This window comes from Drosophila gunungcola (assembly GCF_025200985.1).
Source record: "Drosophila gunungcola strain Sukarami chromosome 3L unlocalized genomic scaffold, Dgunungcola_SK_2 000002F, whole genome shotgun sequence".
Taxonomy (NCBI): domain Eukaryota; kingdom Metazoa; phylum Arthropoda; class Insecta; order Diptera; family Drosophilidae; genus Drosophila; species Drosophila gunungcola.
In genome coordinates, this window is record NW_026453178.1 from 7,941,581 (window position 1) to 7,954,811 (window position 13,231).

Below are 13,231 nucleotides of genomic sequence, written 5' to 3' on the forward strand. Positions count from 1 at the left end.
GAATGTTATATCATATAGTACAGTCAGCTTTATAAATAGAATCAAAGCGGGAGATCTTAAATTATTTTAAGCAAGGAGATAGATAGACTGATTTTAGTTTAATTAAAATTGAAAACCAAAAATAAGACTGAAAAGTTAAAATGTTTTAAGTAATTTATATTACTACATTTTGGAATTTAAAATTGATTTAATATATTAAATACATGAAATATAAAAAGGGGAATGTGATAACATATATTTGCTGTGTGCGTGAAAAATGGAACAAAAAAAGCTTTCGCTTCGCTCTACAATCAGAATGGTTGAGCGATGGTAAAAGCAATTTCCATCGGTTGTAATGTTTAATTCAGAAATGTGGATAGCTGAATGGACTCGTGTAATGATGTCCCTCACATCCGTCCTGATAGTGGTCCAAAACGAGTGTGCCGGATATCCTCCGGGAGTGTGCCGCTTGGAGACCGAGTTGTGAAAGAAATGCGAACATGGCAAATGAAATGCCCGTGTAGGGACCGAGCGAGTCCTATTCCTCACGGGTTTGTCCCGCTTCCAAAAACGGGTGTCTCTGGGCCCTCGTCATCGTGTCTAAACATTGCACTCAACTAATTGAAACTTTTTGTGGGACACTTTTTGTGCGATTCTGTTTCCTGGCAAGGAAAGTAAGCACCTATTTTTACATCCTTTGACGTCACAGCGCAAAAGAACCCTTTTCACTCGCAAATTGGCAAAGTCCAGCCCTAAAGAAGTCCACTTTTTGTCCAGTCCACTGGTGCAGCTGGAAATAGGAAATATCAAGCAACAAAAAAATATATGTATGAAATGGAAATAAAACTTTTACTCTGAAATGATTTTACAGTCGCGCAGCAAAAGGAAATGTAAATAAAAATGTCCCTGAATATTTGTGTGGCAAAAAATTGGAAATAAATGGGTTTATGGTCGAAAAACCAATAAATAATAAAACCCAATATAGGGCAGTATATACATGCATTATTATAGTGATTCGGAAATGCAATATACACAGAAATATTATAAAAAATGTGATAAAAAGTACTTACTTGTTTGATCAAACAAAAATACTTAAATAAATACCTTTATCAGTTATGATACCCTTTAGTACTGTTAGAAGTGGGATTCTCAAAATAATTTTATTGAAATTTAACAGTTGAATAATTTTCAAAATATTAATAAACAAGAAGAAAATGTTTTACAAAAAATATACTTATAAGTTAGGATTTGTGGTGGCCATTATTCTTTATTGCCCGCAATATCTGTACATTTTATATTTGATTAATCGAGTGTTTCAACTTGCTCTTTTCTTCTTGGAGCACATCCTGCGGATAAACTTGGCCATAAACCACTTTAATTGACGGCCACATTGCCTCGCAACAGAGCAATTTTAAGGTGTGCTTAGGGGCCTTCTCAGGCGCCTGAACGTCAACTCATTTAATATGCGATCGACGGCGAAGGCAAACATAAGCCGGGCCCACTCGAGGGTTAAGGGTCGGAGGTCGAGAAAAGCTGGCAGTTTTTGCTTTGCCTATGCACGCTGCTTTGACCTTTGACGACGCCCACCTGAGTGCCGAGTTCCATGGAGGAGCTGCCTCTTCAGTCTGTTTGGTTGAGAGGGTTGAGAGTTTTGGGTGAAAACTTTGCAATCAATTTCATGGCACGTCATTTTCTTTTCCACCCCCCTCCATCCCCCTGCGCAATCAACAAAGGCCTTTCCCCTATCCTCGTCACACATTGCGCCACAAATTAAGCTGCAGGTTGCTGCAGGCGCCCAGGTAGATGGCTTCCCTTGGCTGGATTTTCCAGCCCACACCCTCCGCCTGTCCGTTTCCTTTGCATTTTCCTGCTGCTACGGCTTCAGCAGTTAACCAGCCAGATTTCTGCCTGCCGAGCTGCGCATCGAAATCGAATTATTGCAGTTCACTGAGCATCGATGCGGCTGCAGTCGCAGGTTTTCCTTGGAGGATGTGGTGGGATGCGCATTTCGACACTGATTTGCATAGATGCACCTGGAAATAAACTCCTGCTGATTATAGAATAGTTTATTAATAGAGATTCCACTTTGAAATACAGGCTAAACTTGATAAAACTGAGATTTCTTTGAAAATTGTTTATTATTAACAATAAATCAATGAATTGTAAAATGATATAAGTTTGTCTTTAAAATAATCAATTTCATTTTATCAAAGTATTAGTATAAAAACCATTCAAAGTATAAATGGATTACAAATAATTCATTAAAAGACTTCATTAAGACTTTAATATTAAGTTATTTAAAGCAAATAAATCAACACTTTTTCTCTATATGTCGTCTAGAAAAACTCATTACGAAAGGGGAAAAACACATCATCATAAATCTCTTCTTTCCTCAAATAAGCTGAAAATTAAACACCATAACTATGTGTTTTAAAGCTTAGGGAGAGTGGAATATTTATAAAATATTAAAACACATCCAAGCACACACTGTGTTAAGCATATTTTGTGCTTCTGCAAACAGCTTGATGGATGAAGGAGCATCAAAAGCCCGAAAAGCCAGTATCAAATGTATAAAAAGCAAATTACACATCCGCACCGTATAACAAAGATTGGCTGCGCTCTGTCTGCGTGTCTGTGTTTTTGTTTGTGCTTATATTTGTGTAGGGCGGTGGTCGGTGGGCTGGGCTGACGATTCGTGAGGACATAAGCAAATAGGCGCCATATTTAATGGCGGTATTTTGTATAAATTGCAGCCCAATCATAAACTGTTTGCCCAGCAAGCATAAACAAGACAACAAAAAACACAAATCAAATACGAATTCGAGCATAAAATAGGGACACGAATAAATGTAAGCTTTCATTTATTTATTTTGCGATTTAATTTAAGTGACCGCATTCCGGAAGTACAATACATTTTTAATTATTGGTAATTCAAAGGCCTCGGAAACCTTTAACACTTAATCCCCGTAGGACATTTTAATCATTTTTTATTAAGCACATAATACAGTTTATTTTTATTTTCCGTACGAGAATGCTCTATTAAATTATAATTTTAATGAAAAAAGGTTTCCATTAATGTCACACTTTATGTTATAATTCGTACTTTCAAGCCAATTAAATTTGTAACTGTAAAATTCTATAAACTATGATTAATTTAAAATTTTTAGCTATTAAATTAAGCAATTTGGGGATTTTTCTTATTGCCTAAAATACAAAAAAAAAAAAGGATTTAAACCTGGCTTTACGCAATATGGTCTTCAAAGTTTACACTAAGTTTAAAACTGGCAGTTAAAGCGCAACCTTGTACAGTTGCCGGCAACTTGCAGTCTAAACCGTTCTCAGAAGTTGGCTAAGCCCGTTCGCAGCTAACAGTTTTCAGTTTTCAGCTGCCTGGCGTTGAACTTTTGCCCCGGCGGTGGCAAAACTTTTAATAACAACTCCCAGTCCGTTTCCGCTGGCCGTCGGCCATGAAAACTGCTGACACAGGGGCAACATCGGTGCCAGTGGGTGCTTATCACAACATCGAGAAGCCATTTAGCTAATTGCATTTGGCATCTAATTGAATTGGGCCAGGCTCCAGGTTCGGAGTGATGGCTCCGCTCACAGGAGACAGCGAAGGCTCTGGCTGGCACTCGGCCAGAAACATTTTTATGGCCCATGTCAGCTCAACACTGGGGGAAATAACTCATAACTCTGTTACAAGGCAGTCTGCACTAATCAAAATTAGTTTTACCAAGAAATGTAAGTTTCTATATACCGTTTATTATTCCAAGAATTTTCAAAGGTATTTCCTCATATTCCTTATAAAGTTTTACCAAGAAATTGCAATTTATGTTTACCCTTTTATTATTTCAAGTGCCTTAATATAGTAGTTTCTTACCAATTTTAAGGCAAATGGGCAAAAATTTGTGAATTTAAAAACCTAAAAACACATCTGAAATACTCTTAAGCCAATAGTAAAAATATAGAAATTATGCAACACAGATATCAATCAAATTTGAGTGCTTTTTTTCTCCGTGACTGGGTTCTTTTTGGCTTGGGATGTGTGGCTGCGGCTTTAGTTGCCACTTCGGGATTTGAATGTGAGGTGACACATCATTTGGCACGCAATCCGTACCGCAGGCGGAAACGGAAGAGCTTCTAGCTGGCTAGCTGAGCTGGCTGAGTGACTATTTGGCTGTTTGGCTGACTGACACATTGACAGGACGCCCTTGTTGGCCGCGCCGTTAATTGCCGGCGAGGTCGTTCAACCGGGCGTATGCGTGATTTATGAGTTCGCACGTGAGCTAGCGAATATCACGAATGCGAATGCGAATAGCGAGAGTGTCCAATTGTAAGCGAAACAATGAACAAGTTAATCTGCCATTAATTAACAGTGTCAACATAAATGCCGCCTTTCATTTAGCAGAGTCCGAGCAAAGAAATAATGAATTGAGGCAACGACAAAACCTTGTCGGTCGACAAATCAAATTCCTCTACATGGCCCACCAAGCTTTTCACTCAATGTAAGCAGCATCCGCAGCTGCTGAACAAAACCAGGGGCGTAGTCATCCTTTGTGTGGGTGGGTAAAACAACTGATGAATTCCCCACGAACTCCTCTGTTAAATAAAGTCCGAAGCAATTAAATAAATGGGATTTAATCATAAAATCTTGTATAATTGTCAATTTCAGTTATTTTTGTATAAAATTTTGTGTTTCTCAATTTGTGAATTGTGATTACTATTATTACCCCCTTTTTTCTTGATTGCCATGAGGCATGAGGCTGAGAGGCGTGACATTAGGATGTTGATATGCTTCCCTAGGTACACTGCTAATGAAGTGGTTGCGGTTCGTTTCGCGCCTGAACAATTGCAGTTGTCGACGCGAAAGCGACATGTCCATCAATTTAACCGCAAAATGCACTATGCCCGGGGCATCATACCCATTTCTCGATTTCCCCTTAACCATACCCAAATTTGTAATGCATAATGTCTTCAGTGGATGCTCATGATGAAACTGCAGTCGGATGCAGCGCTCATCAATCCAAGAGAATAGGTAAAATGGATTGGTTTGTGCACCGTAAAAAGTTTGTTTATTAAAGAATTTTTATTGGAATACAATTAAATATGTAAATTGTGTTTTTGCAAAAATATTTTCAATCTAAAATTGTTCAATATTTTAAACGTGTTTGTTGAAAAATAAGTTTTTGTGATAAAATAAATATAATAAATGTAAACTATCTTAAAAAAACATAAGTAAAGTACTGCTGATGCTTTGCCAAGCAATAATTAGTATTAAACAGGTCCGTTTTAAATTTAAGTAATCGTATACAGGAGTGGCTCAGAAATTCTTTAGAGTTACAGCAGGCAAAGAAACTATTTTTTATAGGTAATATTTAAATGTAACAAAATCTTTAAGGACAGTGTTATTAGCTTTTCCTTAGCAGACCACCCCCATGTTGATTATGTTGGACTTGTTGGTATGCGCGGTTGGGGAAATTTCTAACCCTCTTGCTTTGGCAAGGGAGAAATTCCTGCCCGCCATAGCATCGAATTCATCTTCATCTTCAGCCAGCAGCATTGCCAGTTGTCCGCCCTCCGGTCCCGAAATTGATAAACCTTCCCGGCTTTAAGGGGGCCAGGCCAGTGGGATAGAAATTCCTTGCTGCCCCGCCCCTCATCCATCTAATCCTAGTTTGGGTACTGGGAACACCGCCGCTGATGGGCGTCCGTCGGGTGTCGTGTTTATTTAATTACATTTGCATTTTCAAGGCACTCGGATGTGGCTCCTGTGTTTTCGTCGTGTTTCTTGCGCGCACTCTCGCTGAGCAATTTTTAATTAACTTTATTTTTATAAAAGCTCTTTGGGGGGCGATGGCTTCGTTCCCCCGGCACGCATGGTCCCTCCTGCGGTGGGTATTTGGCCAAATTGTCAATCAATTGTCAGCTGGCAGTGACCATGAACTTGACGTAATTTGCTCAAAGTTGCGCCTTTTGAAGAGCACCCGAAGAGCAGTGAATGCGGCGACACGGAAAGTGCACTCCCAGTGAATTTCATTAATTAAATGCAGCTTCTTGGGGTTTAAAAGTTGAGATTGGAGTAAGAAATGTTTCCAAGTTGGGGTAAACTTTTAAGTTTATTTCTGCTGCGGAATAAAACTTTATGGCAGACTGCTGATGATGGAGAAAAATGAAAACGCCTAATTAATAAACAAAATCTTTTCAAGTTTAAGAATTCATTTAATTAAAAATCAGACTGTTTTGAACCAAGTTATAAAGATAAGAAATTTGTTATTAATTAAATCGTAGCTTAAAATTAATATTTGCGCCATAATTCTTAGAGCAATTACCCCGGCGATAAATAAACATTTGTTTACCTTTAAGTCATATTAAAGCAACTATGCCTTTGTACAAAATTTTACAATAAAATGTTGTTTTTTCTTTAGTTTTTAAGAAAATTTAACAACTAAAAATTATTTTCCAAATTCTATAACTGTCGAAATAAGATTTAAATATACAGTAAATCGTAAATTGAACTGCAATTAAATAGTTCAATTCTTTGCAATAGACAGTGTGCATTTGATATTCAATGACATTGTCTATGGAAATAAACAACTAATAAAACTGGCAAGAGCTGGCCTAAAATAAATAAATGGAATTGAAAATGCACACAGATTGCTTTGAAGCAGAAAATGTCAGTTAGCAGATACAGGGCAAGGACAAACATGTTTTGCACTCCCGCCCTCAGAAGTCCCTTCAACTTTCAGTCCACATTGTATATATTGTAAATGCACTGAATATACGCACATAACGTCAACTTGCATGTAAACAAGCAAGTTCAAAGTTGAGGGCCAGGCCACAAGGAACATAATTGCTGGCTTATGTAATGCGATTTGAGAGGCTGCCACATGCAGCAAGTTTCATGGCTAAAAGGGTTGCAGAAAAGGCAAATGGCAAGTGGGCGAGTGAAATTCCATTTTAATTGCATTTGATGGCAGCCGAGACAGACTCACGCACACGGGATTACGGCGGAAATAGTTGCACGCAATGACGCACATCGGAAAATCAAAAGGATGAAGAAAAATATCCAGCTGCATGTGCATTTAAGCCCACGCCCACACACACAATATCCAGTGGTGGCCATCATCAAGCTACTGATTTTCCTGCTGATGATGTTGTCAATTGCCGACATCTGGGGCCCTAAACAGATCTCCAATCCTCTATTTATATCGGCCACTATATATACATAGTGCCAGGCCTCCATATGCAGCTTAGGATTACACCACCTCCGCCTTGCGAGGAAAGTGGCATCTGCTGGGGACTTTCTGTCACTTTCACCGGACAGCGGGGAAAGTGTCAAGTGAAATTATAGACAAAAGTCAAATTAGGGCAAGACCTGATACAAGCTTCTGGCTAATTTAAAATTTCCTTTGATATATGTAAAGTTAAGTGGAAATGTGAGGTGTCTAAAATTGCAATCCCCTTTCAAGTTCCCATCAAAAAGGCCTATCAGAAAAACTAAAAAAATAAATGCCTTTAGAACGTATTGTAGGTATTTATAATATTAAATAATTATTTTAAAGAGAGACTAAAAAATCAGTATTTACTTAGAGGTATAGAGGTATACTTTCCAAGCCAAAGCAATAATAAACTTTGAATAAACTACAGGTTTCTACTCGAACACTTAAAAAGCCGAACAAAGCAAAAAAGCATTTATTCTGCACCAATTCTCAGCAATTAAAAGGCACATCCTAGTCAAACTGGAGCAATTTAACTTTAACTGGAGAGGAGTAATTGACGTCATTAAAGTTTATAGTGGAAAATGCTCAAGAAACAGAGCGGAAGAACTCGTTGGCCAGTACAAGAACTGACAACAGGGCACGAAACTGGGTTAACAATTTTTCCTTTTTTTTTTTGCTTGTGAAAATGCCAGGAAAATATGTGAGCCAAGTCACAAGGGAGGACTTTAGAAGGAGCTCCGGCCAACTGCCAATCAAATTCGCACCCACATGAACGATGTGCGTGGAAAATGGAGGAAAACGTGGGAAAGCGCAGGAAAACTATGCTTGCAGACAGAGCAGAGACGTATGTAGAAGGATCCAGCACACGGGGACCATTAGTCGCCAATCCAGCTGAGCGCTTTGAATGCATTTTTAATAAAGCCTCCCCAAACATAAGTTTCAAATAGGACTCTGTGGGTCAATTGGGTTTTAAGAAATTAACTATTAAATTATGTAAGTTCCTTCATACTTTAAAAATTAGCTTAAAACCATGAACAATTAATTAAAATAAAATGCCACCTATTAATGGCATATATTATCTCTTGAGTAATAAACTATGGCTCTTATTATTCTGTTCAAGGTGTGTAGTCTACATAATTAATTATTCATGTGCTTTTATATTAGACAAAAAATTATAAGCCTTTTACCTATTACATCTTTGTATATCCACTTTGATTGAGCTTAACCCAAGACAAATCCGATCTCAAAATAATAAATATTTCCGCGAAAACATAGTAATCTCAATTACTGATTTGACAAGCAAACCTTGTCGAAAGCACAGCAAACAAAATTATTCTGATTGAAGTTGTTCGGCTGCAGTGAATTCTGTCAGACTGCCAAAAGAATCGTAATTGTAGCTACATCTTATTTTCGTCGATTTCTCTGTGGCACGCTTTCAAAGTTTTTTTCTATCGCTTTTTGGCAAATTCGTACTGTCTCATTTGCATAAATTAGAGCAAAATTTATGGTTATAACAAGACAGAACATATATAAAAAAATACAATAAAAACACAACACATGAATTTATGGTCAGCATAGTTGAATGTACTAATTTCTTTCAAGGTTGCAGATGCTAGCTGCGAATAATGTAGAAATGTTTTTATGTTCCTTTTAAAAGATTAAAAGATGATGAATTATGTTATTAAGAAATACATGAATACCTTTTTTCTCATTGTTGAGCGGCTTGTATGTTTAATGTGAGCGTTCTTTAACTCCAAGGAAACTCATCATCATCTTACCAAGTGAATAATCTTTGTAAAAAGTAAGAGAATGGGTAAATAAATCCTATACTTAATTTGTAATTTCTTGTTATAAAATTCTCTTTCGGTTCAAAAACCATATGCTTTAATTTTGCTGTCTTTTTAAATTGTACCGACTACTTGACTTCCACAAGACCCCTAACCCCAATTGGAGCTAATCTGCCATTGCGTAACCTCATCGCAATTCGCGGTTTCTTATGCCCCCACATTCCACCCACTTTCCGCCCACTTTCCACCCACTTTCCACCCACTTTCCACCCACTTTGCGACCACTTCCTTCCCGTTTTCCATGGCAACTGTAATGAGGGGGAAGCCTAATGAGGCCTGCACGTTTCGAACATTATTTGCCTATGCGAGGGGACTCAGCTCGAGAATCGCGACTCGCGACCCCCGACCCCCAGACGACCTTTTCCTGCTCATTTTCGCATTCATTGTTTGGCCTCAAAGTTTGCCGGTAATTGACAGGCCACTTAAACCCTAAAGCGGTTAAGCCTCAGTTCCCTGAAGCCCGGGAAATTGGGTAAGATTTATTTTAGCATTGCAGCTTCGGTAAACTCTAGATGAGGCGAAACTTAAACTATCTAGAAACTTGGTTGCTCAGCATTAAAGGATTCGTAGGGACTTTAATTAACTATCCTTCTGCGTTATTAAGTTACTAAACTAAGAATTAATATAAGACTTGGGCACTTGAAATGTTTCGTTGGCTTAGCTCTTTTAGCACCTTTTCCTTTAGTAAATACTTAGCAATATAAAAATGTAAAATTTACTATGTTAAAGTATCTCTTAAGTATGCTTATTAATGCTTGAATTAATTTAAAATAAACGATTGAAAATGTTACAAAGTGTTTATTGACATGGAAATCAGATTCAAGGCAAAGTATCTGCACAATGGGGTGTTTATTGTTAACTTTCAGTGGCTGCAGTCGACTCTTTGAGGGCATTTCATTTGTTAGGAAACCATTTGGAATGTTATATTTTCTGAGAAACCGAAAGGCGACTTTGGTATGTTTCGATTCGGCAAAGATCTTATTAAGCTAAAATGCTTTTATCCTGCTGCTGCTGCTGCCGCTGCTTTATTTAATATACTCGTAAAAGTTTTGTTGCCACAGTGAAATTTCATGGCAATTTCCCCTGCTCCACTTTCGAGTAATTGGCATAATGACTGCCATCTACGTCCACTGCCACTGGCAGCAAACTGAACTTAAACTTTAAGCAGCTTGGGTAGAGTTCGCCTGAATGAGCTTTAATTTGCTCGGCAAGAGTCTGAAAATCGGCTTTAATTATTGATTTGAGTTTGACTGGCATCGGCCAGAAATGATTTAAATTTATTGCTTCTCAGTTTTGGTGGCAGAAAAGTTTTAACTTTCCTAATAAATTTTACTCATTTTGTGGTACATCTTGAACTAATGTTTTTTCTCAAAGTAGCTGGCCAAACTTCAAATACTAAGCAATCTTATGACCATAGACTTTTTATTAGCACAAGTTTTTGACGTATGCGTAATATTCACATCACGCATACGCAACGTAACACAATTATGTATTGGCTGAGTAGGGGAAAACATTGAGCAAATGCAATTTTCCCCCATTGACCCCAAACGAGGCAATTTGAAAAATCAGCAATCATCAAATGAATGTCATAAACAAATGCTAACCGTTATGTGAGCATAACTTTTCTCATGTGAATGCGAAATAGCCCGAAAAATCAATAAAAATCGTTGGCATGCCAAAAGTAGGAGAATGAAAGCCATGACAAGAGACAAGAGCTGCCAATAAACGTGGAATTTGAGAGTTGTCCCAGTGCTGGGACAAAAAGAATTTCAAGAAGTTTCTTTTTTGTTTGTGAAAACCAACAAAAGTTGACTGGAAAGTATAAAAATACACACATTTGGGCCATTGTTCAATCGAAACCTTATGCTCGGAAACTTTTTGTTAATGAAAAAAATCAAATTCAAACCTTCGTCGACGACAGTCGAAATGTATATTTTTTTTTGTTGGTCTTTGTGTGTGGAATATGGGAAAAGTGAACACGTTGGCCTGGGAAAACAGAAGCTGAATGCCAAACGAGGCTCGCATAAACGTCGCTAGTTGTTATGGGACATGTAAATGTATCTCATGGCTACAGATACACAAGTTACAAGTTGTTTGCCCGACATGTTTGTGTTCCCCGCCCCCGTCCCGTTCCTTCCCACGTCCTTCTATTGACACTTGTCTCTGTCTCAACGAGTGCGTGTGCTGGGGGAACATAAGCCCACGATTTGGGGCACTATTTTTGATGCGCTGTCCTGTCGAGCGCGAGTTTCCCATTTCCATATCAGGCAGCCAGGTAGACTTTGCTCTCCCACGGCTCATAATCCGCCGGAAATTCCCGGAAAATGAACCCAATTTATTCATAGAACGAATGAATCATTACCAACTTTGGCGACTAGTAATTTGTTTTTCCCAACCTATCGCACGACAGGAATAAATAGAAAGTCATTATTGAGATGGAGCTGGGCGAGCATGTTTGGAGAAGAGAAAATAAAGTCAAACGAAAACACTTTTTCTACAATCAGTGAGCATTGATTCCTGGTAGTGACCCATTGCATAATCTACAACTCTCTCTTGATCTCGTCAGGGTAACCGTTTCAAGATTAAATTATATTTACTAGATTGGCATTCAATTCTCTTATCAATAAAATGTTGTATATTAATCTCACACAGACAGTCTGAAGTGAAGGCTACTGCCTTGATTCTATATAAAAATAGTAATTTTAATATTTATTTTTAAATCTTACTAATCAGGAAGTGTTATGATCCCTATTAAAATATATTCTAGCAGTAAATGTGTTAAAAATATTGTTAAATTTACAAACCTTTGTGCATTTTTGATCTTCACTCATGATCCAATTTGTATTTATTTCAAAAAATCACCATTCTCGACTAAAATTTGTTTTTGTTCAATTTATGTTTTAGTTTTACGTAATAGTCCTTCATACTTTCGGTCTTTACATCACAAAAAGTATAACAATTAATTTTAAAATCAATCTTACATTTTTTTGTAACGTAAAAAATAAGAATTTAACATTAAATTATAGTCCTTTTTTATGTTCACACAAACTTTGTTATATTTTCACTGGTTCCACGATTTTGTTGCTTTTGTCTGCAATTTCATGATTTGTGATCGCAAAAACGAGTAATCCTGCGGGGCCAAACAATTACCCGTTAGTGTCGGTCACAAAACGAAACTGCAGCACAGGATTCGGAACTCTTGATCACCAGCTGCACCATGAGGTGATTTGTTTTGACTTGTTTGGGAATTAGTTTCCGATCGGGACTCGAATCGAATCGAATTGAATTGAGAATCGTTGCGCGTCGATAGAGCGCTGATAATGAAATGAAATTCAGCGGTGATTGCAGGCGCGATAAATAAGCGCCGACTCCTCGGGCGGGAGATGCGATCTGGCCGATCTGGGTGATCTGAGGGGCTTCTAACGCTGGTTCCAATGCCCATGCTCTGAACTCACTCCGAGTGTAATTCAATCGATGTCACTCGGGCTGCGATCATTATCGACCATCGCATCCCGCCCCGCGGATTTTCCCTATCGCTTTGTGGTCTGCTTGTGTCGCCGGCGGCACTTAATCACAGTTTCCATCACGAGCGTTCGATTTAGTGCATCGTAACTGTATCTACGTCTGTGCTCGGTATAAATGCTCATCACAACAGTCAAATCTCTATGGCTTGGACTTATCAGATAAAAATACGGGTTTGCATATTACAGAAAAATTACAAGCTTAATAACTAAATCCGATTTCCGTTAAAATATCATAATTATAAATTTCTTAAAAAATTCACAAAGAAATGTACATCTTTCAATTATATTTCATATGCGAAATTAATTACTTTGTTTAAAAAGTAAAAAACTTTATTCTCTTTTAAAGCAGTACTTACTCAAGTTATGTTCTGAAAACTCTTTGTATTGAAAAATTATTATTTAAAGCTCATAGCAAAGAAGCTACATAAAGGATTTTTATTTTAAATAATTTTTAACAGGATTCTTTTAAGATCACATATTTTTTAATTGTTCAAGTTATCGAAGAAGGACTGTCTGCACTAGATGTTTGTGTGCACAGAGGCGCCTTTGTCGTTGGATGTTTTTGCGGTTTTAAGGTTTTGGGGCGTCGCCGTTGCCATTGTGGATTGTAATGCGTCCACATCCACCGCTTGATAGATACAATTACAGTTAGCTCCTTGAG

General features: G+C 37.8%; 1 protein-coding gene and 1 long non-coding RNA gene across 3 annotated transcripts in view; one reads left to right on the forward strand and one right to left on the reverse strand.

Moving 5' to 3' along the window:
- The window catches only part of LOC128257085 (F-box/LRR-repeat protein 16), a 37,508-nt gene that overhangs the window by 14,789 nt on the left and 9,488 nt on the right, over nt 1-13,231 (forward strand).
- LOC128257115 (uncharacterized) lies at nt 1,121-12,819 on the reverse strand. Of its 2 annotated transcripts, none has more exons than XR_008267838.1 (2): nt 11,851-12,819; nt 1,121-2,026 (listed from the first exon to the last, which is right to left on the reverse strand). It is a non-coding gene; the product is annotated as an uncharacterized LOC128257115 (long non-coding RNA). The 2 variants fall into 2 exon arrangements; XR_008267837.1 differs by having other exon boundaries at nt 1,121-2,029.